Here is a 23915-nt window from a genome sequence, read left to right as displayed (position 1 = left end):
ACTTCCAGTTTGTGGTGGAAACCAGTGTGAAACCTTTGTGTGATCGAGGAAAGCTATAGCTTTCTAAAAAGTAGAACCAATTCGGAAATCAGCAAGGGGTCAGATGTGTAGATCCCTCAAGGTTTTCCCAAAGAAAAGACCTCTTGAAATAAATAAATATGAAAATAGCAGGAATAAATTGCCATTTGTGGCATTTTCGTCTGTAACGTTTTTGTCATGATGGTTGATTTACAAAAATATACTGTTATGTCAGCTAGACCCTTGTGATTGCTGGTATATATAGGGTATGTAGGCTCTCCAAGAACTCGAGGCACCCACAGCCAACAACTGAGGTGCACCCTAAAATGGTTTTTTATTGTGTACCGAGTTTCGGCCAAATCATATGGTGAAATATGGAATCAAGGAAACTTATGAATTCCTGAAATGGGCACAAGATATGGAGTTTAGCAGCAGTGGATGTTTGTTCATATCTGAATTTGTATGCACGCCTACTAGCGTGTGATCCAGAGGACATCTTTCAAAATGTCTTCTTTCATACACACTGGCTCACAATTGGAAGGCAGAAAAGCGTTGAATCCAATTGGTAATAAAAATGGTACCTCACTTGTGTGGGTTGGCCTAGTGCCTGCAACAGGAAACAGGACAAAATATAACATGGACTCATCACATGTAGAGCTGAATCAAAAAACCTATTTTTATAAACCAAATATTTGGCATTTTTCGAGGAGAGAGACCATTTTTGCATTTTTTTGTGCTTTCAACCAAATTCCAGTTTGCGGTGGAAACCAGTGTGAAACCCTTGGGTGAGCCATGAAAATTACAGATTTCTGAAAAGTAGACACAATTCTGAATTCATCAAGGGGTCATATGAATAGATTCTACAAGATTTTACCAAAGAAACAAACTGCTGAAATAAATAAATATTGAAAATGATTGATAAAAGTGGTCATTTGTGACACAGTTTTCATCTGTAACAATTCATATGGTGAAATATGTAGAGTGGAAATGTGCCTCAAGGAAACCTATGCATTTCTCAAATGGGCACAAGATATGAAGTTTAGCAGCAGTGGCATATGATTCAGGAGCATTTTTCAAAGTGTCTTCTTCCTTAGACACTGGCTCAAATTTTAAAGGCACAAATGCAATCTAATCCAATTGGTAATAAAAATGTTTTACTATTCTATGCTTCCATATGTCCTCTGATAAAAATGGTACCTCTCTTGTCTGAGTAGGCTTAGTGCCCGCATCAGGAAGTGGGCCAAATTACAATATGGGTTATTCAAATTTTCCCACTGAACACTGACCCTTTTTTCCCAATGTGGGTAATGTGGATTTTAGGCTCTAGGTCAGGCAGCACCTAGGAAAAAATATCACACTTGTACATTTTTTAAAACTAGGCACGGAGCAGAATCCATGGTGGGGTGAATTGTGTGGCTCTCATCAGAATATTTTACACAGAATCCCTGGCAAACTTCAAAATTTGACTAAAACAACACATTTCTGTGATGGAAAGTTCTTGAATCTGTGGGAAGCCCCAAACTTCCATCCACTCAGCATTCCCCCAACTATACCGATACAAATGGTACCTCACTTGCATGGGTAGGTCCAGTGCCCGCAACAGGACAGTGTCCAAAACACAACATGGAGACATTACATTTTTCCACTCAAAACTGGCTCTTTTTTTGCAACGTGGGCAGACATAGATTTTGGGCCCTAGCTCAGCCAGAACATAGAGAAACCTAGCAAACCTGCACATTACCAAATGTTAAACACTTGTGGGAATACAGGTTGGGAGGACTTGTGTAGCTCTGACCTGGTTTGTTTACCCAGAATCCCTTTCAAACATCAAACTTTGACAATAAAAACACACATTTTTCTCACATTTGTGTGAAGGAAAGTTCTGGAATCTGGAAGGAGCACAAACATCCTTCCACCCAGTATTCTCCCAATTTTCCTAGAAAAATTGGTACATCACTTGTGTGGGCAGGTCTAGTGCCTGCAACAGGAAAGAGCCCAAAACGCAACATGAACACATCAAATTTTTCCACTCAAAACTGACCCTTTTTTTTGTAAAGTAGGTAGATGTGGATTTTGGGTCCTACCTCAGCCAGCACCTAGAGAAACCTAGCAAATCTGCAAATGTTTTAATACTAGACACTTGGGGGAAATACAGTGTGTGATGACTTGGTGGTTCTCATCAGGTTTTCTTACCAGAAGCCATTGCCAACCACAAACTTTAATTAGAAACACACATTTGCCTCACATTTCTGTGCAGGAAAGTTCCAGAATCTGTGTGTATCCACAAACGTTGTAACACTTAGAGTTCCCACACATCTACCAATAACAATCATACCACTATGGTGTGAGTGGGCCAAGAGATCACCACACAAAAGGCCCTAAAGCTCTTGCTGAATATGGATTTGTTTGTCTGTACTGTGGTGGGCCGCCGCCCATAGAATCCTACCAACCACATACATCTTCAGCATTGCATCCCTCGGGAAAGCCCTCAAAGCGGAGGTTGTCCCAGTGGGCTCGTCCCTTAGTGTCCTCCACTCATGTTGGGAGGCCTCTGGTGAGGATCTCAAGGGTGGTCACTTTCTTTTGTAGGGTGATCATGATGTCTTTTACTCTGGACACTCATCTCGGCCCTGTAAGCCCTCAACTGAATTTCGCAGGTCTTGATGCAGCAGCATCACGTCAGAGCCAACATTGCCTGTTTTGGTGTCCAGCATGTCTCAGGATTGGGTAATGGCTGCCAGCAATTCCGCTTTATCTGGCGAGGCACCAGCCAGTCCTCTAGAGTCCTCAGTCATGGTGCTAGTCTTGGTGTAGTTGTCAGTCGTGCTCTGTTTGGAGGCGCCTCTCTATTTGGAACTCTCAGGCCCTGCGAGGCAGCTGCTGACTTATTCTGTGTGGATAGATGCAAGGCCCACGTGAGTGTCTCAGTCTGGGTGTGGGGCTCTACATCAGAGGGTGAAGGATCCTCGCAAAATGGGGCCCCAGACTCCCGAGCCCGACCACCAGTGGTGTATCAGCCAGCAAGATGAGCCTGCCCCGCCACTCCAGGCTGCCAGTGTAGTCAATGCCTCAGACTGTTCCGACGCCAGCTTCAGCGGGCCATGGCGTCTGCCCTGGAAAGGTGATCTGGAACCCACACTGGCTATATCTTGGTCCACTCCGAGCAAGCCTGCCCTTGGAATAGTCATGCCTAGATGGCGAGCGAATCTCAGTAGGACAGGCCCCTCCAGATGATCCTCCCTGGCAGGGCCTCAGCCATCTCCGTGGCTTGACACAGCCGCTTGGTCGCTCCTCCCAAATGGCCCTACTGCCAATGTGTCGCAGAGTATTTCCAAGTCATCCCAGCACCTCAACACCTTTCAACCCCACACCGAGAGGCCCAAAAGGTACCAGTACAAATGCAGGAGCAGCAGGGCAGTAAGATGCTTCATTTCGGAAGGATATTGGGCAGATGAAATATCGGGCTACTGGAGCTCTCTTAGAGCATGAAAACCATGTTGGACCGCTAGTCCATGCCCCTCATATTATCATTTTATCATCATTTTATTTTTCTGTGACTGACTCTGACCAGTGTAGCGATACTCCTCCAACATTATCGAAGATGCCGCTCCTGATCATCTCCCCTGGTGACGAGCCGCAACAAAGGAGCACTAGCTTATTTTCAAATTAGTACCAGAAGAGTGCAGTTATATAGTGGCCAAGTAGCCTTATTTCTTATGTGACACTTTCTGTCAGTCTTGGCTTTTCGCCATCTACACTTTGCATGCTAGGACTTTTGAGCCTGCACTGTGAAACTACAAATCCCAGGACGCAAAGTCCTTTTGGCAAAGAAGCCAGGAATGTGCAATGTTTTCACATGACACAGGAGGCATTTGAAGGCCAGGCATTCCATAGCATGCTGGAATTCTTTATTCAGTTTTAGTGCTTTCTGTGGAATATATGATATTACCACGATTACAAGTTCCACGCATGGCATTACCACGCAAATTTTAGTTCGCAAGTGGCTTTACCACGCTGGAATTTGCAACAAAGGATTATACCACACATTTTAACGTCCTTTAAGCACAAACGATAAAGATTAATTTCTTACCTGACACCTTCCTTTCAGCAGCAGCCCGTACTTCAATTCACCATCGAAACAAGCGTCAAAACACGTCTACCAAAACTAAAAAAGGACTGCTATTTTCACGTACACGGCACGTCTTTGGGGGAGGCACTTTCCTTTTTCTTCGGTGGTACTGAAGTTCGTTTTTTTAATTTAAGTAATCCTCTCCTTTGTTTGTTTTTTGGGGGGAGACCCCCCCCAGCCCCCCTCCGAGCCCCCCCCCCCCCAAGCCCACGCAGAACGACTTGAAGGAATACCACGTCTCCCCCCCAGCCCGTGGTAAAGACGTCGTGGAAGGCACCCTCGTTGTAAAGAAGTTTGCGTGGTAAGTGTCACGTGGTAAACGTTATTAGTGGTAATGCCTTCGTGGTAAATGATGTTTCCCCTTTCTGTGAAATTTGTGGCAGTTACCAGGGGTGCAAACGACATGGATAATGGGCTCCACAAAGTGTTTTTTTAATGGGTTCATTAACTTCCATTGGCGTGCAGGATATTGTTAAGTATCAAAAAAGATTTTACAAACCAGAGTAGAAAACCCTTTTGTTTGGAAAACAGGGAATATTATTTCTAAACTGACAGTTTTTCAATTTTGATACAGGAATATTTAGTTAAAAGTGAACAAAATGTTTATTGTCATTTTATGTGCTATCTTTTTATAAAATCCCATAAACGTGACTGAGTGGCACACAGAAACATTAAAAAGGCAATAATTTCAAAATAACATCATACAATATGTAATGATTGCAATTTGTGTATACCTGCTCTTTAACCTCACATGCAAATCCTCTACCTCTGCCCCCATTTTCAGGACCATTTTAGATCTCCCATGAGATAGCACATGCGCTGTGGCTTGCAAGATATTTTGCTAGCTTAAAGGTGGCTAAGATTCTGCCCTTTGCTTACCGTTGGTTGGCTTTATTGTCACACTTGTTATTGTCATTGCTGACTCCAGCTGGGTCAGCACGTGCCAGCTTCACTGCCCTTTCATGTGTTTCTCCCTGCCCTGGAGCTTGGGCCAAGTACTGCTTCCTTTCTTTGTGGGTATTCTTCTGCTTTTTGCATTTTCTGGCCCAGCTACTTTTTTCTTCTACTTGCTGCACTCACTAACAGGACATGTGTTTGCAAGCCCTCTTTTCTCCTTCTCCCCTGTCCTGCTCTTGGTCATTGCTTGCCCCATCCCCCTTCTGCATTGTTACCCCAGTGTTATTACTTGCCCCATCCCTCGTTGTTGACTCATTGTCGTTAATTGTCCCGTACCCATCCACGTTGCTGCTTGACCTGTTCCTCCTCATCCCTGCCTCTAACCCCGGTCTCTCACCCCATCATTGTTTGTTCTATCCCCACCCCTCTCCCATCTTTGCTGTTTTTTGCACCTTCCTCCACCCCCTCCAGCCAGAAAAAAAGTGCCATGATGCAGCTACTGTTGGCCCACATCATAGTGCTTTTTTTTCTAACTTTTAGCTGTGCTGCTGTACAATACTGTTAAAACACATTGACAAAGTCAATAGCTTTCGCTTAGGCAAGACCAATTGGCTTTGTCAACGCTTGTTGACATTTGAGACAGTCTGCACGTAGTCTTCAGAAATTTTTTCCACACAAATTTGCTCCCTTTTTCCCCACTTACTGGTCTGCCACAAAGGGCAAGTGGGGGGGGGGGGGGGGGGGGGGGGGGGACATGCAAGGGGAACGAAGGAAGAAAAGAATAATAATTTTATTAAACTTACCTGTTCCTGCAGCCAATGCCAACAGCCGCCATGGTACTGCTCTCCCACAGTCACTGGAAAGCACAAGCTCCCCACCCAATCCAGATGCTGCTCATGCTATGAGAGCAGCGGCAAGATTGGTCTGAGTGGCCAGGTCTGCCGCTCAGACAGTGCCTGGGAGTCTGCAGCTTTTTTCCAACCCGACTGTAAGCACAGCTGGGTTTGAGAAATTGAAGTGTGCATGTCTGTTTGGCCAACCAAACTTACATGCGCACTTCTAAGTGCCCACCACTCCTCCCTGTCATGGCCTGGCCCGACCTACACAGGCATGCCAGCCAGAGCCAGAAAAATTAAATTATATTATGGTTTTATTTTTCTGTGACTGACTCTGACCGATAGGGCGACGCTCGTCCGCCATTATATAGGCGCTGCCCCAGGCTGTTTCCATGTTATGTTTTGGGGCTTTTCCTGTTGTAGACTCTGGGCCCACTCATAGAAGAAGGGTAGTTATTTTTAGCGGAATAAGCGGTGCAATGCTGGGCAGTAGGAACTTTGGGGCTTCCTCTGTATTCCAGACGTTTTCATCATATTAATGCAAGAAACATGTGTGAATTTAGACAGAGTTTGAGGTATGCAGAGCATTGTGGGTAAGCAAACATCATGGGATCCACGCATGGCATACCACCCTGGACTCCCTTCTATGTGTAATTTTCCAAAATGTCTCGAGCTGGTAGTTTTCTCCAAGTAGATGACTACCCAAGCCTAAGCATGGGCGGAAAATCCGTTACGCTCGCGGATTTTGCGGATTTTCGGGAAATCCGCAATCCGCGAGATTTGCGAATTTCCCGCAAAATCCGCAAATCCGCGAGCAGCGGATTTTGCTCGCGCTGCTCGCACTGTTCGCGTGAGTTCGCGCCCCGCGAATAAGTGCAAAATTGCAGAAATACGATCTTAGCAAAACTGAAAGTAACTACTTACCAGGTTCAAAAGTTCAGGCACATCATTAGTAGCCATTTCCTGTAGTGCTTCCTGAGGGGCCCCTCCAGAGTTCAGTTGCCAGTTGAAACTATTATGTGACCCTGCTCTGAACCTCAGAATAGTTACACATATGCCACAAAGGTCCTGAATTACAGCTAAGGGAGACAAGCAGGAGCCAGGCTGGAAGTTAAAATCCATTAATCAGCCCCTAATTCATTATTGTCAGTTGGGGCAGGGCAGGTGTTGTAACTAATTTTGCAACAATGAAAGCACTTAGCAAGTGCAAAAGATCACTAATCAGGGCGCACTAAGGAAGCAGGTGCCAGCTAAAAAAATATTCTGTGACACATTAATCAGCCCCAAATTAATTCAGGTCACTTGAGGCAGGGAAGGTGTGCTTTGCTTTGCCGAAAATAATGTGCACTGGACAACCAGAGGGTGTGGTGATGAAACAGAGGGTGGCATGGGTGGGCCAGAGGGTGGCATGAGTAGTCAGAGAGTGGCAGTGGTGACAGAGAGTGGCAGTGATGAAGAAGAGTGTCCCAAACAGGCTGGACACGTAGAAACAACAAGTTCGCAAAACTTGCGACCCGACAGGTAAGTTCGCAAATTGCGAAATTGTAAAAACCCTCGCGAACTGGCAGAAACACGGGCGAACACAAAAAAAAAAATCCGCAAATTCGCGGGAATTCGCGGATTTTGCGGATTGCGAATCCGCAAATCGGCAAAATTCGCGGATTGCCAATCCGCAAAATCCGCTCATGCTTACCCAAGCCCAAAAAGTGCAGCCATTCACCATGGCAAGTTGGAAGATACTGGGATTTAACCCCACTCTTCCGGCTTATCTGGACAAACAACGCCCAAAAGAATCAAAAGTCCTCTTGCTTGCCTGTGAGATTGGATGTTGTTATCCACAGAAGAGCAGAAAGACTGTTGACGCTTTAGGGGTGAGGCCTAATGCCAGGATGGACCAGACAAACCCCATTATTTTATTTTAGAAAATTAACCCTGGCATCCAGTGGGCTTTCTGTCTCCTGGGGCAAAATAGGGAAAAAATCCCTCTCTGTCCTCTGTGGAGGTTAAAAAACTGGATTGCCCCTTTTGGGGTGGGAGTATGGCTTGTCAAAGACCAACGCCTTGCACCTTTCTTTTGCCTCAAATGCAAAAGTGTATAAAATGTCGTCCACAGCATAATGTCTACATCCCTGAGAGGGCCAGCATAGCGATGCGATATACTAAGAGTTGCTAGAGGCGGGAACGGAATACACAGCAAGCCGCCTCAATCACATCGGGCCAGCCGCGTCAATTGGAGCAAGGAGCATATATGGATCACATAGTTACCTGTAAGTATGTGACCTTAAACAGCAGTCTATAAAAAATAACATTTCCACTATCGCAGAGTGTGTACCTGAAGCATGCTTATATGTTAGCGCGTTATGATCATTTGAGTATGGATGGTGTAGCATGGTGACCCATTGTCTCCTGTGCATAGTGTGTGTCGTACAGGGTGGGGGCTCCCTCCGATTCAGTTCACTTCACTCCATTGGAGTAGTACAGGGGGAATCGTGGAGTCTGTGATAGTGGTGTGTTCTAATAAGTTTGTTTGTAGGGGTGCCCAAATATCCCGGGACGGGAGGAGGGGGGGTAGGAGTTCCGCATAAATGTGCAGTTCTTGGCAATAGATAAGGTCTTGAAGCCAATCTTTAAATGTCTGTGCCCTCCCTCTTCCCCATCTGCAAGCAACCCTTCTCTTGGCAAGGAGGAGTGCAAGGGATGTGTATCTACCGATTTTGGCAGCCAGGGGTCAGTATGACCCAGGAGTGAGGTCAGGGGGTCCTTGTAAACATGCAGTCCTGTCAAGTGGTCCAATGCTGCAAGTACCACTGCCCAGAAGCGGCGAATGGGCGGTAAGTCCAAGGCTATGTGTTGACAGTCAGTGCCCTCACTACCGCAGCAGTCACATCTGTCATTATCGCGAAATTGTAGGCTGTGTAGGCACGCTGGCGTGTATTAGAGACAGTGGACAAATTTATAATGGAGGATTCGAAATTTGCTGTTAGCGGAGATATCTCCCATTGGAGGAGGAGGTGGAGAAGTGTGGCTCACTGGTTAGAGCAGGCAGACCCTGAAGCAGAGGTCAGACCCGGGACCAGGGTTCAATTCCTGACGCGGCAGGGTCTTGAACTCAAATGTCCACGGACTCGATAATTCTCGCTTCGGTGCCTGACCTAATCATGGGTTCACACTCTGCAACTCTGGGCATTAAGCCTGCTTAATCTCCACAACGGCCCCCTGCGGAGGGATGCCTGGCTTTCACCTTGGGGATGCCCGTTAGGGGCTTTCTCACAGGGAAAAGCCAGGACGGGTTCCCAAGGCAAGCGCCGAGATGCCTCCGGGTAGTCGAGCGCTATATAAGAACATACAAAAAAAAAAAAAAAAAATTGTCTACAGCAAAAGGTCCATTGTTGATCAGTTAACCACTTCCATGCTAGTGAAAAGGTCAACTCGTCATGGGCTTTACCTGCCCTGTGCTTATGACGAGTTGACCTTGTCACAAACAATGGTAAATGTGGGAATCCAGCACCGGGGGGGGGGGGAAACCCTTAGCACCCAAGGTGTTAAAGGATGTCCCAATTCCTCTTCCCACCTGGTCTTGGCTAAGGGGGATTCATATTCTCTGTCTTTCTGTACTGTGCAATATAGTAGTGATATCACGTGTGAGGGGGAGGTATGTTGTAGAAGTGCATGTAGGGTGGACATGATGGGGGCTACTTTGGGAAGCAAGGAGTAAGGGATTTCATGTCTTGGGGCAGTCTGATGTAGTAGAAGCACTCTAGAGGGGAGGGAGTTGTGGAGCCAAAGAATTCTTCGCTCGTATGGAATTTTCCCTCAGCGTACAGTTGTCCCCAGGTTTGCATGGACTGCTTGCGGAGGAGTCGGCGGCAGACGCCCTCTTGTTAACCGGGATGTCCTGTCTGCCAGATAGGAGTAGAAGGGGGGAGTAAGGCTGAGCGCATTGTGTAAGGTTCACTAGATCTTGCCATGCGCTGGTGGTGCATTGTACAGTGGTAGCGGCAAGGTGCCTCGGGACTGTGGAGGTGCTCAATTTGGCAGTGCATGGAGTCGGGGACATGTATCCATCCTCAATTGCAAGATGTGGCATGTAGGGGGAGGTTATCCAATACGATGCAAAGTGAGCCTGGGCACAGCTAATGTATAGCTCCAGGTCCGGTATTTCGAAGCTGCCATCGCAGAAGGGACGCATGAGAGTGTTCCAGCGTAACCTGGCTTGTCTTCCTCCCCAAATGAGTCTTATGAGTTCACTCTTAATGTCCGAGAAAAAGTGTTGGCTGGGGGCGTAGGGGATATTGACGAACAGGTATAAAAGTTTGGGCAATATTACCAATTTTATAAGAGCAGCTCTGCCAGCCATAGACAATGGTGGTGCAATCCACTGATTTTTTCAGTTAGTGAATCCAATGCGCATCCATAATTGGCCCTCATAGTTCCTCACGTTTGCAGGAGATGACCAATGCCGAGGTAGGTGAGTGTGTCATCGCACCAGTTTAGGGGATAATCCGGTTTGAATCTGGGAGTGGAATTAGTGAGGGGATAGATTTGGTATTTTCCCCAATTGATATTGACTCCAAAGAGCCGTCCGAAGAGGATGAAAAGTCTGAGAATGGGATTCAAGCTTTCATCTGGATTCTGTAAATAAAGGAGGAGGTCATCTGCATATAGAGAAATGTATATTTGCCTTTCTGGGTAGATGATAGCATGACTGCGGAAGTGTTGGTGGACATTGGCGGTGAAGGGTTCAATGGCCAGGGCAAACAAGAGGGGAGATAGGGGGCACCCCTGTCTGGTGCCTCGGGCTATTGTGAATGAGCTTTCAGGCCCATGTATAATAGGTTTATACAGGTTAGGAATGGGAGGGAATCCCATGGGATGTAATACAAAGGCTAGATAGGTCTATCCCAGGGAGTCAAACGCCTTAGTGGCGTCTAGAAAGATGGCAGCAGGTTTCGTGTCGGGGTCGATATCGTGAAGGATCACAAAAAGGGTGCGCAAATTATGGGAAGTGCCCCTGGTCTGCACAAAACCTGACGGGACGGGGAGGACCAATACAGACACAAGGGGACTGATGCAATTTGGGATTAATTTAGCTAGAATCTTGGCATTGACGTTATTGAGGGACAGGGGCCTATAGGAGTCAACTTGTGTAGTCGGCTTTCCCGGTTTAGGTAGGGAGATAATTAGTGCTTCGCTCATTGATTGAGGCAGGATGCCTGACTCTTGTGTTTCTTCAAAGACATCGCGCAGTACAGGAATGAGTAGATGACGAAATGTTTTATAAAATTCGGCCGGGAGGCCATCCGGCCACGGGTCCCTACCAGATTGTAATTGCATTAGAGCAGAGATAATCTCCTCATCTTCGTGATGTGCAAGAAGGAATTCTCTCTGACCATCTCGCAACCAAGCGATAGCAGTGTCCTTGAAGAATGGGGTAAAAGCTACTGATTGCTCTCTGTGCGTTTTGTATAGTTGTTTATAGAATCTTTTGAAAGTGTCAACTATGTTGGAGGTGTTTCTGTGTGTCTGGCCCTCTTCGTCTACTATCTCTAGTATAGTATTGGCAAAACCGGGGAGCGAATCACGGAGGCTAGTGCCCTGCCTGGTCTCTCTCCCTCACTATACCTGTGCGTCTGATGGTATTTCCCTCTAAATTTACACTCTCTTTCAGTTGTTTCTAGGTAATCAGTGAGCAGATCGCATAGGTGTTCTGTTAATTCAGGGGTGGGTGAACTTTGAAGAGATAGTTCCGCTTGTTTGATGTCTAGTTCTATTTTCCGTAGCGTAGTACGGATATCTTTTAAGAACGCCCCTACTTTTGGCTATGCAGATACCGCATATGGTAACCTTGAAGGCCTCCCATGCCGTAGAATAATGCGGAACCGAGTTATCATTTCGGGGGAAGAAATCTGATATTTCTTGCTCGAGTTCGTCTCTGAAAATGGGATCTAGTTTTGATTGTGGGTTGAGACGCCAAGAGATGTAGGGTGGGTCTTCATAAGGTGGTGTGAGAGTAAGGAATACTGGTCTGAATATGTGCAGGAGAGGTGAGACGCATGCGTCATCCAAGTTGCTAAACCTTTGTCTATTAGCAAGCTGTCTATGCGAGACCAAGAGGAATGAGCAGTGGAATAGCAAGACCCCTCTCGGATTTGTGGGTGAAGAGTTCTTAAAGCGTCTATAAGGTTGTGTTCATCCACAATGCTTTTGAGGGCAGTCTGCGCGTTAGAGTAATGGTAAGTCTGTGGATGCAACCTATCAGTAACATTGAAGCCTACCCCCCATATAGAGCCTATGTCCATTATCTTACCTCATAAAATCCAGAAAAATTCCCGGTCATCAGTGTTGGGCCCATAGCAGGAGACGACAAGTGTGTTGGATTGTGTGGATATCCTTCCCCAGAGAATGCTGTAGCAGCCCTGTGGGTCTCCATATGGTCTTATGGGGGCGTAGGGGAGCGTGCGTTTCACCAAGATAAGGGTTCCCCAGGCATAAGAAGAATAGGACAAGAAACATCTGCTGGTCGCCCAGCGGGCTGCAAATGTGGGGGACGTGGTGGGAGCGAGATGCGTTTATTGAAGCATGATACAGTGAATGTTGTGGCAGTCTAAGTAGGAAAGGATATGGCAACGTTTGCGGGGATTCCCTAACCCTCGTACATTCCATGTCAAAAAGTTATATTGAAGGGAGACGGGCCGTCACTCCATTGCGTGCGTGTAAACTATGCGGATGGAGAGTATTTAGTGTGTAGTCAGGATTTTCCGTGTCAGCATACCTGTGCGAAGTGGTACAATAAAAAGTGACGTAAAAACATTCCCCAGTCCCTCCCAGAGCAGCAACCCAAACTCGCTGTGACCCATCCCTCCCCCTCCCAATAAGTCCCGATTTCCACTGTCCCAACAGGGGACAGTGGGATCAACATTTTAACCATTTATGATATACAGAGCTTAGAGTTCACCTGTCGGGTGGAATCTAGAGGGTGACCAGTCTCTCCTCATCAGAGCGAGGGTGCTCGGGTGGTATTGTGTAGTTACATCCTGTCACTGTGTCAGTTTCGGTTCTATATTTGAAAGATTTTGACCGGCAAGGAACTGAGGAGCCTGCATGGTGTTACAGGCAGTCAGGTTCAACTTCAGGATAGTTGGTCTTAAAGCCACTACAGAGGTCAGGCAGTGGTCTGCTGCCAGCGTCGGGCACAGCTGATAGGTAGCGGTAGTGTCTTGTAGGGTGCAACTGTGACACTAGTCAGGGAGCAGGTTTTGCTTTGTCTCAGTGTATGTAGTCAATTGTGATCTCTCAGACTTTTCTGTGAAGTGTGAGTACCGGACTCCACTTGTTTTCCAGACTGTATAATATGGGCGGAGTTGCATGGGCCAGTTCGATATCCACCTTATGACTAGGGAAATGAGCATATTTCCAGGGTCTTAATGCATATCTTTACAATTTCGGGATTAGTCCTCCTGTGGTTTACTCGACATTTGATATAACGCCATTTCCTTCAGGGCGATGTGCAGGGGATGATTGGCCTGTGGGTGGTTGGGGTAGGGTCTTGAGGAAGTCCTGGGCGTGTTGCAGGTTCGTAAAGAAATATTGTTTTCCTTGGTGCATTACTTTGAGGCGGGCCGGGAACAGCATAGCATAGGGCATGATTAGTTGTTGCAGTTTTTTCTTTACCTGGAGGAACTTTCGTCTTTGGTCTTGGACAGCCATGGTGAAATCGGAAAATTCGGTATCTCCGTCCACTCATGTTTAATATGTCCTTTTTTTCTAGTGAGGCGGAGGGGAGTGTCCCTATCCCAATAATTAAGTAGCTTGGCTATTATGGGCCTGGTAGGTTCCCCGGGAGTTAGTCGGTTTGCTAACGAGCGGTGTGCTCGTTCGACGACGAGGACCGGTGAAAAAACCTCTCTGCCGAATAGTGTTATGAGGAGACGTTCTACATAGTCTTCCATCATGCCGGTGGCTGCCGTTTCCGGCACTCCAAGAATCCAGAGGTTGTTTCTTCTTGAGCGAGATTCTAAATCCTCATTTTTAGCAGCTATCACCTTCAGGACCCTCTCCATCCCGAGTGTGCGGCTTGTGGTGGCACTGCATGCGCCTCAGTTAGGCGATTGTCATGCTTCTCCACCCTGTGCGTGAGGCCAGCCAGCTTAGCATTCATCAAGTCTATTTTTGATTCAATGGATGTCAGGCTCGACTGCATCACCAGCAATAGTTCCTTTAGATCTGCAGTAGAATTAGTCGGCGCGTCAAGTTGGGCTTCATCAGTCTCCGTTTGGGATCGGGTCGACTTGCGGGTGTCGGAATTGAGTTTTGGTTGCCGCCCGTCTGGTTTCCCCATGGCTACAAAGCGGGGAGGGTGGTGTCGCCATTGTATTTGGGGAGGGTCCGTTGTGCGACCTTATTATTTGCGCTCCGTGTACCGTGGCGAGGATCGCAAGCTTGACATGTGGGGAGCGGGTGGCAATGGGGGCTGGCGATGCTCGGGATATACTCCCTTTACATGGTTTCAGTGGCTGTGGTTCTGTATTGATGGCTACAGAGCTCTACAGCCTTTCGCATGAGTCTCAATTATAGTCTGTTCTTCCCGGGTTTCGGGGGTGCCGAAGGGAGGTGCTGGTTGTGTAGGTGAAGTGGTTGGTACTGAGGCCGATCACGGCAAATCCACCAACAAGAATGTGATCCAGTGTGCTGGTATAGGGTCCTGAGAAGGCAGCGCTGAGTTGTTCCTGCCCCATACACAACAGGGGTGTAGAGCTATAGGCCGCTGGGCATGGCGGGCGCTGGGTGTCAGTCTGCCATGCGCTGCTATGGTCAATCAACGGGATGGCGCCCGCGGGGTTCCAGCAGACTTGGTGAGACGATAGGGTGCTTACCTGCCTTCCAGCTCGGACACTGGAGCATAGAGATTGGGGCCAAGTCCTGGCGAAAGGGCGATTGGGTTTGTGCTATTTGTTTCGAGACGCAGTGCTTGTTATGTTATGTTATGTTAAAAGAAATTTCTTAAGCGCACTAACACCGATTGGTTTCTTGCCGCTGTCAGTGATAGAGGGAATGACCAGGGAAGCAGGTGGCCGAGATTTATTGGAATGCTTGCTGGAAAAGCCAGGTCTTTAAGGCTTTCCTAAATGACAGAAGGTCAGAGCAGAGACGGATCTCCAGAGGAAAGGTGTTCCCCAGCCGTGGGGCCAATGAGCCAAATCTGCAACCGCCCGCACGTTTGCGCTTAAAAGATGGTATCTGAAGAAAGCCTTGATTGACCGAGCGCAGATTTGGAGCCGGGGCATACTTTATAATAAGTCTCTCAATGAATTTGGGGCATTTGCAGTGTAGGGCTTTAAAAATCATGCAGCCTGCCTTGAAGGTACTGCGCTGAGCCACAGGGAGCCAGTGGAGTTTTTTCAGGAGTGGGGTAGCAGGTTGCCATCTGGGCTGATTTAAAATTAGTCTGGCTGCATGGTTCTGCACCATATGGAGGCGTTTCAGAAGGTACAGAGGCAGGCCCAGATAGATCGAGTTTGCGTAGTCTAAATGGGAGATCACAGTGGCGATCACCACCTGCGTCAAGGCCTCTCGGGTGAGAAGACGGCGGACCTTCCGAATTTTCCTCAATTGGAAAAAGCCTTTAGAGACTACCTGACCTACTTGTGCTTTGAGAGATAAGTCACTGTTCACAATGACTCCCAGTGTCCTTGCTGAGGTAGAGGGAGTCAGTGCTTTGCCCATTTCTGGCGGCCAGTAATGCGGGCCCCAATATTTAGCACTGTCACCTGTGAGGACCAGCTCCGTTTTACCTGGGTTCAATTTCAGGTGGTTTTGGTCCATCCACGCTTGAATGAACCTCAAGGTGGATAGAAGGATGGATATAGAGGCGTCAGAATTATCCATTGTGAACAGTAATTGCAGGTCGTCCGCATAGTTGAGCACTGTCACCTGTCTATCTCTCAGAGCTTGAATGAGTGGAAAGATGTAGAGATTAAACAGGTGAGGTGACAGGGAAGAACCCTGGGGTACACCACATGTGATGGTCTGAGTGGTGCCCACCAGGTCACCCATGCGGACTGCCTGAGTACGGCCCTCAAGGAAAGACTTCAGCCAGCTGGCTGCCGTGCCCCGGATGCCGGCCCGAGTGACACGGTCGATCAAGATGGTATGGTCGATCGTGTCAAACGCTGCCGACAAATCCAGGAGCACCAAAGCCTGAGGGGAACGTTTGTCTGCACAGTCACGGAGCGAGTCGAGTACCGAGACTACTACTGCCTCAGTCGAGTGGGCGGGGCGGAAGCCCGCCTGGTGTGGGTCGAGGCACTCAGCTTCTTCTATGAAGTTGGAAAGGCATTTGGCCACATGAGCCTCCAATACCTTTGCCAGGAATGGCAAAAGGGAAATCGGTCGATAATTTGCATTACAGGTAGGATCCGCACCGGGGGCCTTATTTATGAAGGCCTTGCGCCACCGGTGCGTCACTTTTTCCCATGTTAAAAGTGACGCACCGGCGGCGCAAGGCCTTCATAAATAAGGCCCCGGGTTTTTTCAGGAGCGGTACAACCGTAGCTACCTTAAATGCAAGGGGAACCAAGCGGAAGTCAATGAGTCATTTAGAAGGGTACATGCCGGGCCGGGATGACTGAGAGGCAGTCTTTTAAAATATAGGGCGGGCACTTATCTGAAGGGGCACCAGATTTCACTCTCACCAACAGCTCCTGAAATTGAGTTGGATTAATGAGAGGAAAGCTATTTAATGAGCAGGTAGGATTAGACCTAATAGGGGCATCTAAAATGGGCTGTGGGTTTTATGGGATAGTAGCTTTTATAATTGCAATTTTCTCAATGAAGAAGAGATTCAAGGAGTCTCAGAGCGTCTGGGACGGAGCTGCTTTTGAGTGGACATTGTCTAGACTTGTTAACTCATTGAGAATAGCAAAGATGTCTTTTGATCTGTTTGTGGAGTTGATGATGCGGGAGGAAAAATAAGCCGCTTTAGTGGCTAAGACATTTTTCATATACTCTTTCCTGGCCTTAGTGTAACTGACTTTTAGATCGGGGGCATAGCTGCGTCTCCACTGGCGTTCAAGTTGGCACAAGGCAAATTTCTTGGCACGTCGGGCCAGTTTGACCTTTTTAAATGGGGCGTGGATGTCGCTAGCTGCTTGCAGCCATTCAGAGATATTGGTTTCCGCTGTGTTAATATCAGGATGGTAAGATGGAGTGGACATAGCCAGTGTGTGTAGGAATTCCGATCTATCTAAGGAGGTCCATTTTCTTGCATGCCCCCCTGCCGTCACGGTGGTAGGTCTTTTAAAAGCATGAACGAGGTTAAATCTAAGAAGAAAGTGGTCCGACCAAACACACGGGGTGGTACCGGGTGTTGTGACCAGTTGGGAATTAGACCAAACCTGGTCCAGCACATGGCCCTTTCAATGAGTGGGTGAATGCAAATGTTGTGCAAAATTCAATGTTGGTAAGGAGCTCGGAGAGCTTGGTGAGTTCACGAGAGTGGGGGCCCTGCAACGGGTCGTTGAACAAGTGCTTCTGCAGTGTGGATTTTGGAATGAGGGATCGGCGCCACCCTGCGCGATATCAGCAGATCATTCCCTCTCCGCAGGCACAGCAGAGGGGGAGATCGCGGAGATCGGGCATGGCCGAGCTGCGACGGTCAGGGCCGCGTCCAGCAGCAGCTGGGGCATTATTGTGGTTATTGCCTACTTCGTAGTTGGTATCGAGGACACTGCAGCCCACGATCGCAGTCGCACGGGCCGCAGTCGTTCACGTCCGGGAGGGTGGTGCGTCGCAGTCTCCGCAAAGACCAGAGCAGGTAGGCCAGGGCTCATAGCAGTGCGGGTATCTCAGCGGTCGCAGGGGCACCAGTAAACTATCGCAGCTCACTCACTGCCTGTGCTTGTCTCCGTCTCTTCTGGCTGCATCAGCTCCTCATTGGCCGTTCAGGTCCCACCGCCTCAGTTAGGTGCGGTGGGCCGCAGAGCCCCGGCAAGAGTGTTGAAGCCCAGCCTCCGCGTTAGATGATGGCGTCTCTCTTAGTCAGTGGCAGCACAAGCCCGGCAGGGGCATCGACAGTGTAAGGTCGGTGATAGGGTTAGCGGCCACTGTGATTTTGGGAGCGGCGATTCCACCCCGTGCGGCTTGGCAGAGTCCCAGCTCGATCACTGGGAAGTCACTGCCGCCATATTGCCAGCTCCATCGGGTGGGAGAGAAGTTTGCATTTCTCCGGTTCCGGGCAGGGGTGCGAGCGGCAAGGCAGTGCAGTGGATACCCCGAGGCTGTAACGGTCAGATGGAGCCGTTCATTTGTGTGTTATGCAGGAGATGAATAGGATATTCAATGGATAGGCTCCCTAGCTGCACGAGCCTCACGTAAGTGCGGCCATCTTGCATGGCGCCCTCTAGCGCCCCATCTAGTGGGCTCACTAACCCTCCTACAGGAGCAGATTGGGGGCAACCATCCCAATTGGGGCAGAAAGACGCTATTGGCCCTTGTGGGGCAAAGGAATGGCTTGATGCCAGGGTTCTCCACCACCTCCTTTTGTTTGTTTTGTCGCCAATATGAAAGTCCTGATGTTTAGTGGGCCTTCTGCCCCCTCCCTGGGAGGATAGACTGGGGGAAATACCTCTGGGAGTAGAAAGTCTATTGGGCTTCAGGGTATGGGTCAGCATGGGCCCATGCCCAGGGAGTGCTTCCCCAAAAAAGAACTGCATGAATGTAGTCCCTGGAGGCTAGTGGGTTTGATGCCCCAGAGAGGGGCAAATTGGAGGCAATTGCCTCGATCTGCTCCCAGGGGATGAGAAAGACTGTCTGCCTCATTGTTGGGGTGGGGGCATGGCCATGCACATGGTGGCCAGACCACAGCCCTGTGTTGTTTTAAAATTATATTCCCAGGTGTCTAGTGGCTTTCGGCTCCCCAGGGGACAGATTGATGGTAAGTACTTCATCTGCCCTCCGAGGGGGCAGAAAGACTGCCCTTCTCGTTGGGGCAGGGGCATGGCCATGCCCATGGTGTGCAGCCCGACCCACTCTATTTTTTTTAAGTAGTTCCCTGATGTGTAGTGGGCTTTCTGCCCCACAGGGGCAGATTAGAGCTAATCTCCCTCATCCAGTTCATGGGGGGGCCTGAAAATCATAAAATATTTATTTAGAGGGGAGGTGTGCCAATGCCCATGGTAGGCAATCCTTACCTGTATATTTCTTGTTATAATATTTCCTGGTGTCTAGTGGTCTTTCTGTCTCCCTGGGTGGGCACCTTGGAGGACATCGCTCACCATCTATCCCACAGGGGAGCTGAAAGGTTGTCAAAATGTTTATTTGGGGTGGATGCATGGCCATGCCAATTGTGGGCAGCCCCCACTTCTATATATTTGTATAGTCCCTGGTGTCTAGTGGGCATTATTCCCCCCAGGGGGCAGTTTGGTTTAATTACCCCATCCACCCCCATAGTGGGCAAAAAGACTGAATTTTATATGTGGCTGAGGGGAGCACAAGCCCTTGTCCAAGGGGATGCTCCCCAAAACCTCTGGTGTCTAGTGGGTGGATCCTTGCATGGGGATCACTCTACTGTGGTAATCCTCAAGCGGGTATTCACTGGGCATGGATATCATTGGCAATGGGAGATTCTCCCCAATGAGCTTGAGTGTGAGTAGAAGTTAATCTAGCCATGTTCTGATGGAAGTAATAAGCTGGTGGGTTTGATCCTGCTGTACTAGCCAAGCCAGTTGGGGGCATGGCTTGTCCCTCTCCAAGTGTGTATGCACCATATAAGTCCTAATATTGATGCAGCAGTTACTCAAGGAGCTGTATATGGTGAGTGCATTCCTGGGATAGGCAAAGGTGTGGGACACCTTTCACAAGATGGTAGTGCTCTAGGGATGCAGGATTCTTCGGTACATTTAAGATGTGCCTTCAATTTGCACTCTGCACCCACCGTGGAACCTATACTATCCCCCCTAATTTTGACTTTGAATGCCTCCCATTCAATTGCTCCGGAGGAGGCTGTGCCCTGGTTCAGTTGAAAGAACTCTGCAGTTGCTGGGCAAAGCAAGAAGCGGAATGCTGCGTCTTCTTGCATGCTGGGTTGCATGCGCCAGGTGGAAACAGGTGTAGATGGTCGACCCCAGATAAGGGTCATCAGTAGTTGGTTATGGTCGTAAACGGTTCAGTTAAAGTAGTTCACTTGCTTGACAAGAGTGCTTAACCAGAATGAGCATAGTATTCTATCTAAATGCTCATGCAAAGTGTGCGGGGAATAGGAAGAATAGAACCTGTGAGTGTGGTTGTGGAGCTGCTAAATGTCCATAAGTTTTCAATGAGCCTGAAAATGCATTTGGGCTTTAGCATTGTGTACAGTAGGAGCCTGCAGAAGTGGAGGGAATGATCTACCAAGAAAGGAGTCTACCAAACAGGTGAACTAGTCCATTGGGCCTTTTACAAGGAGAATTAGGCCATGAAGTAGGTCTGATCCGTGTGTGGAGCATGCATGTTTCCAATTACTAGGCAAGAGCTATCTAGGCATCTATGGAAAAGGATATTTATATATGCCCTCTTTATCTATATTGTAGGCCAGGAGTAAAAGGGGGATGCCTACCTTAATCCAGATTAGCACCGCCAAAACAAAGGGTGAGTATTTGGTGGAATAAACCTGCCCTGTCCAACGTCTTTGAAGCGGAGTGGCTTCCTGAATTGTGAAGTTTGTTTCTTGCAATAGTGCAATATGTGTGTCTATAAACTTGAAATAAGAGTAGACAGAGTAGCGATTGCGTGCCATGAACATGCCTCTTATGTTTCATGTCACTATGTTGTAATTTATGATGGATCTTGTATTGCCAGCAGCCATGGAAACAGCATGGGAGTGGAATTTTAGTGTGGGTAAGTAGCAGCAAGGTAGGTCTCTCTATCCCGCAACAGCCACTTGACAAGTTGGTAGAGACAATGAAGTGGCCATCCCTCCCTAAGAATCTAGGAATAACATAGCAAACAGCTTTCTGACCAAACCAGTAGAACAGAGAGAAAAATCATCAGTTGAGGTTAAATAGGTATGGTGTTGATGACTAGTTGTTGCTGCATGTAGCCGAGAGACCCCCAAGCACATTAATGAGCCCCTAGTTAGGAAGGTAAGGCAGCGCAAGGAAGTATAAATCAGATTGTATATTGCAACCGGAAAAGGTTGGTGTGGATGCTCCAATTATCTCTAGTCGTAGGTACAATGGGGAGATTAGGAGAGAGAAGTGAGTGGTGCAGGTGTGAGTTATCAGTTCCAATGTGTAGTAGCAGGGGCAGGAAAATAGGGAAGAAGAGACCCATGAGGGCAGGCATGCAAATATTTATCAATGGAAATGAATAATGAGTGTTAAAGTAGGTAATCTTCCGTTTGAGGTGTACTATCTGGTAGGGCCCCACAGTCAGTGCTGAAAGTTGAGAAGAGGTAGAAGCTGCATCACAGGAGGAGATTGCGGAGTCCGAGTCTTGCATTTTCGAGCATATGTGGAAATGTAGTTGCAATCTCAAGTGGCAAGAGCTGGCTTTCCATCACCTGGCTGTTTGTAGGAGGTTTGACAGGTTAATCTGCCTGTTTAGGATGTTGGGTCAGTTTATTTATTTATTTATTATTTATTTATTCGACTTATAAAGCGCACTGCCGCCTTGCAGGCATCCTGGCGCTGATAGCTCATGATGGGTGGAAGGGAGTGTCAGGTCAGGCCGAGCAGCTAATACTTGGGAAACAGACAGGTTTTAAGGCTTTTCCTGAAAAGGAGAAACTCCTTGATTTGCCTAATCTTCCACGGGAGTCTATTCCAAAGTTTGGCAGCAGCCACTCCAAAGGACCTGCCTCCTGACCTAGCCTTCCGAAACCTTGGCACTCTCAGCAGTCTTGCCGATGAGGAGCGCAGCAGTCTAGATGGAGTATACCAGTCAAATTTAGATTACAAAGATAAAGGTCCTATCCCATGAAGAGCCTTAAAGATGAGACAAAGGGACTTAAATTGCACTCTCTGTCTTAAAGGGAGCCAGTGGAGTTTAGTCAAAGCTGCAGATGCAGACGCTTTTCTGGGCAACCCCAGAACCAGCTTAGCAGCAGCTGATTGAATTCGTTGGAGCCTATCCAACAAAAGGCCGGGGGCTTCAAGCAGAAGGGCGTTGCAATAGTCCAGCCTGCTAAGAATCGTACATCTTGCCACTTGGGCCCGCGCCTGAGATGGTAACAGTGGCAAGATCTTTCGCAAAGACCGCATAATTGCAAAGCAACAAGATGCCGCTTTTGCAACCTGGGTTTCCATGCTAAGCTTGTTGTCAAGCATGATGCCAAGGTTGCGAACTGATTCCACTGGCCGAACTAAAGTCAATGTCTCAGGTGTGTCTGTGGGATAAGTGCACACAGAGTCTAGGAAGAGCTCACTCTTTGGGACATAGATCTGTTTGGCCCAGTCGGAAGCTGCAGTGGAATTATCGAAGAAGTTCAGGCTATTCTGGGCTGTTATTAGCTGCTTGGCCAAGTACAATAGCAAATACTTCAGCCCATGCTCCCTCAGTTTGCAATTTACTCCAGCAAATGAGGCTCGCTGGTAGTGCACCGCAAGTGTGTTAGAGGGTAATAGCATTATTTGGTGATTGTCAATCTGTAGTGGACCTGCACAGAGAGCCACTTGAAAAATTAAGTTGTGGTCCCTGTAGTGTAGTAATTTTGACAATAAGGGGCCTGGGGCTGTAACCTAGAGGAGGGTGGCGGCTCTGAACCCTATGTGCTTTTTCTATTGAAAAGAAGGGGAACAGGCATGAAGGATTTGATCCATGCCTTGAGGCATGATCCCAGGGTGGCTCCCTCTGCCCTCTCTGCCAGTCCCACAATCAGAAGGTTGCTCCGACGGACCCGACCCTCAGCATCATCAACCCTCTCCTACAGGAATCATGCTCGGTCAGTTAAATCCAGTATGCACTTCTGTGCATTGTCCATTTCCCTGTAACTCCTGTATGATGTGTTTCGCTGCAACACTTGGTCATTGGTGTTCTTTGATCCTCATGGATGAGGGTCATTTCAAGGATTACAGCGTTGGTTTTAGCCTCAAGGCAGTTAGTGATTTTTCAATCATCCCCAATATGAAGTACAATTTGGCTGCTGCATCCATGGTAGGCAGGGGCTCTGAAGGACACCTAGTGGATGGGGTTTCCACTTGTTTAGAGCTGTCTGGGTATGGACCGGTTGTTCCTGCTTGCGCCTTTACCATTACATATCCAGCACAACGCCCAGGAGGCACAAGGCTGTGGGAACGGTATATGATCGGGTAAGACCTGCACGGGCCCACCTGTGGAACCCCCCTCTGGGGGGCCCCAGTGCACTCTATGTCACAAGCTTTCTCAGAGGCAGAGATACAGATTACCGGTCACTTTGGCTGGGCGGCAGATTACCAGTAGAAGGACAAAGCAGGAAGGGTAGCAGGAATTTGTCTCGCTCCCCAGGGAAAATGGGGACCCTCAGTAGCGACCCCGCTCGTCCACTCAGTGCACACACAGGAACAGCACTGTGTCATGTAGGCCAGTGGGAAGCAGTGGCGGCCAGTACGTTTTGGGAGTAGGGGGCGGACGGGATACAAACCACACGCTCACATGCACATAACACTCACAAACAGGGGCACACACACGTACAAAAACATTCATTCATAACACTCTTTCCCAAACATTCATACATGCACACACGCACTCACCAATCAATGTAGAAAGAAAATAAATCACACTTACCTTCAGCCAGCTCTGCTCTGCCTCGGAGGTTCCAGGAGGCTTGGGACTGCTGCCTTCCTTCATTGACTGACCGAAGGTCAGCCAATGAGGGAAGACAGCAGTCCTATTGTAATCACAGAGTGGGATGGGGTCAGGGAGACTACTGACCCCATCCCACTCTGTGATGAAGAGTCACTGATTGACACTCGACCCTGGGCGCTTCAGGGCTTAAAACTGAAGTGCCCAGGTGCGAGGCAATCAGTGACGCTATCCCTCATCACTGAGGGGAGGGCCTCACTAACCTTTGCTGAGCTGAGAAA

Source organism: Lissotriton vulgaris, chromosome 1_1, assembly GCF_964263255.1.
Source record: "Lissotriton vulgaris chromosome 1_1, aLisVul1.2, whole genome shotgun sequence".
Classification (NCBI taxonomy): Eukaryota; Metazoa; Chordata; class Amphibia; order Caudata; family Salamandridae; genus Lissotriton; species Lissotriton vulgaris.
This window is presented reverse-complemented; position numbering follows the sequence as displayed.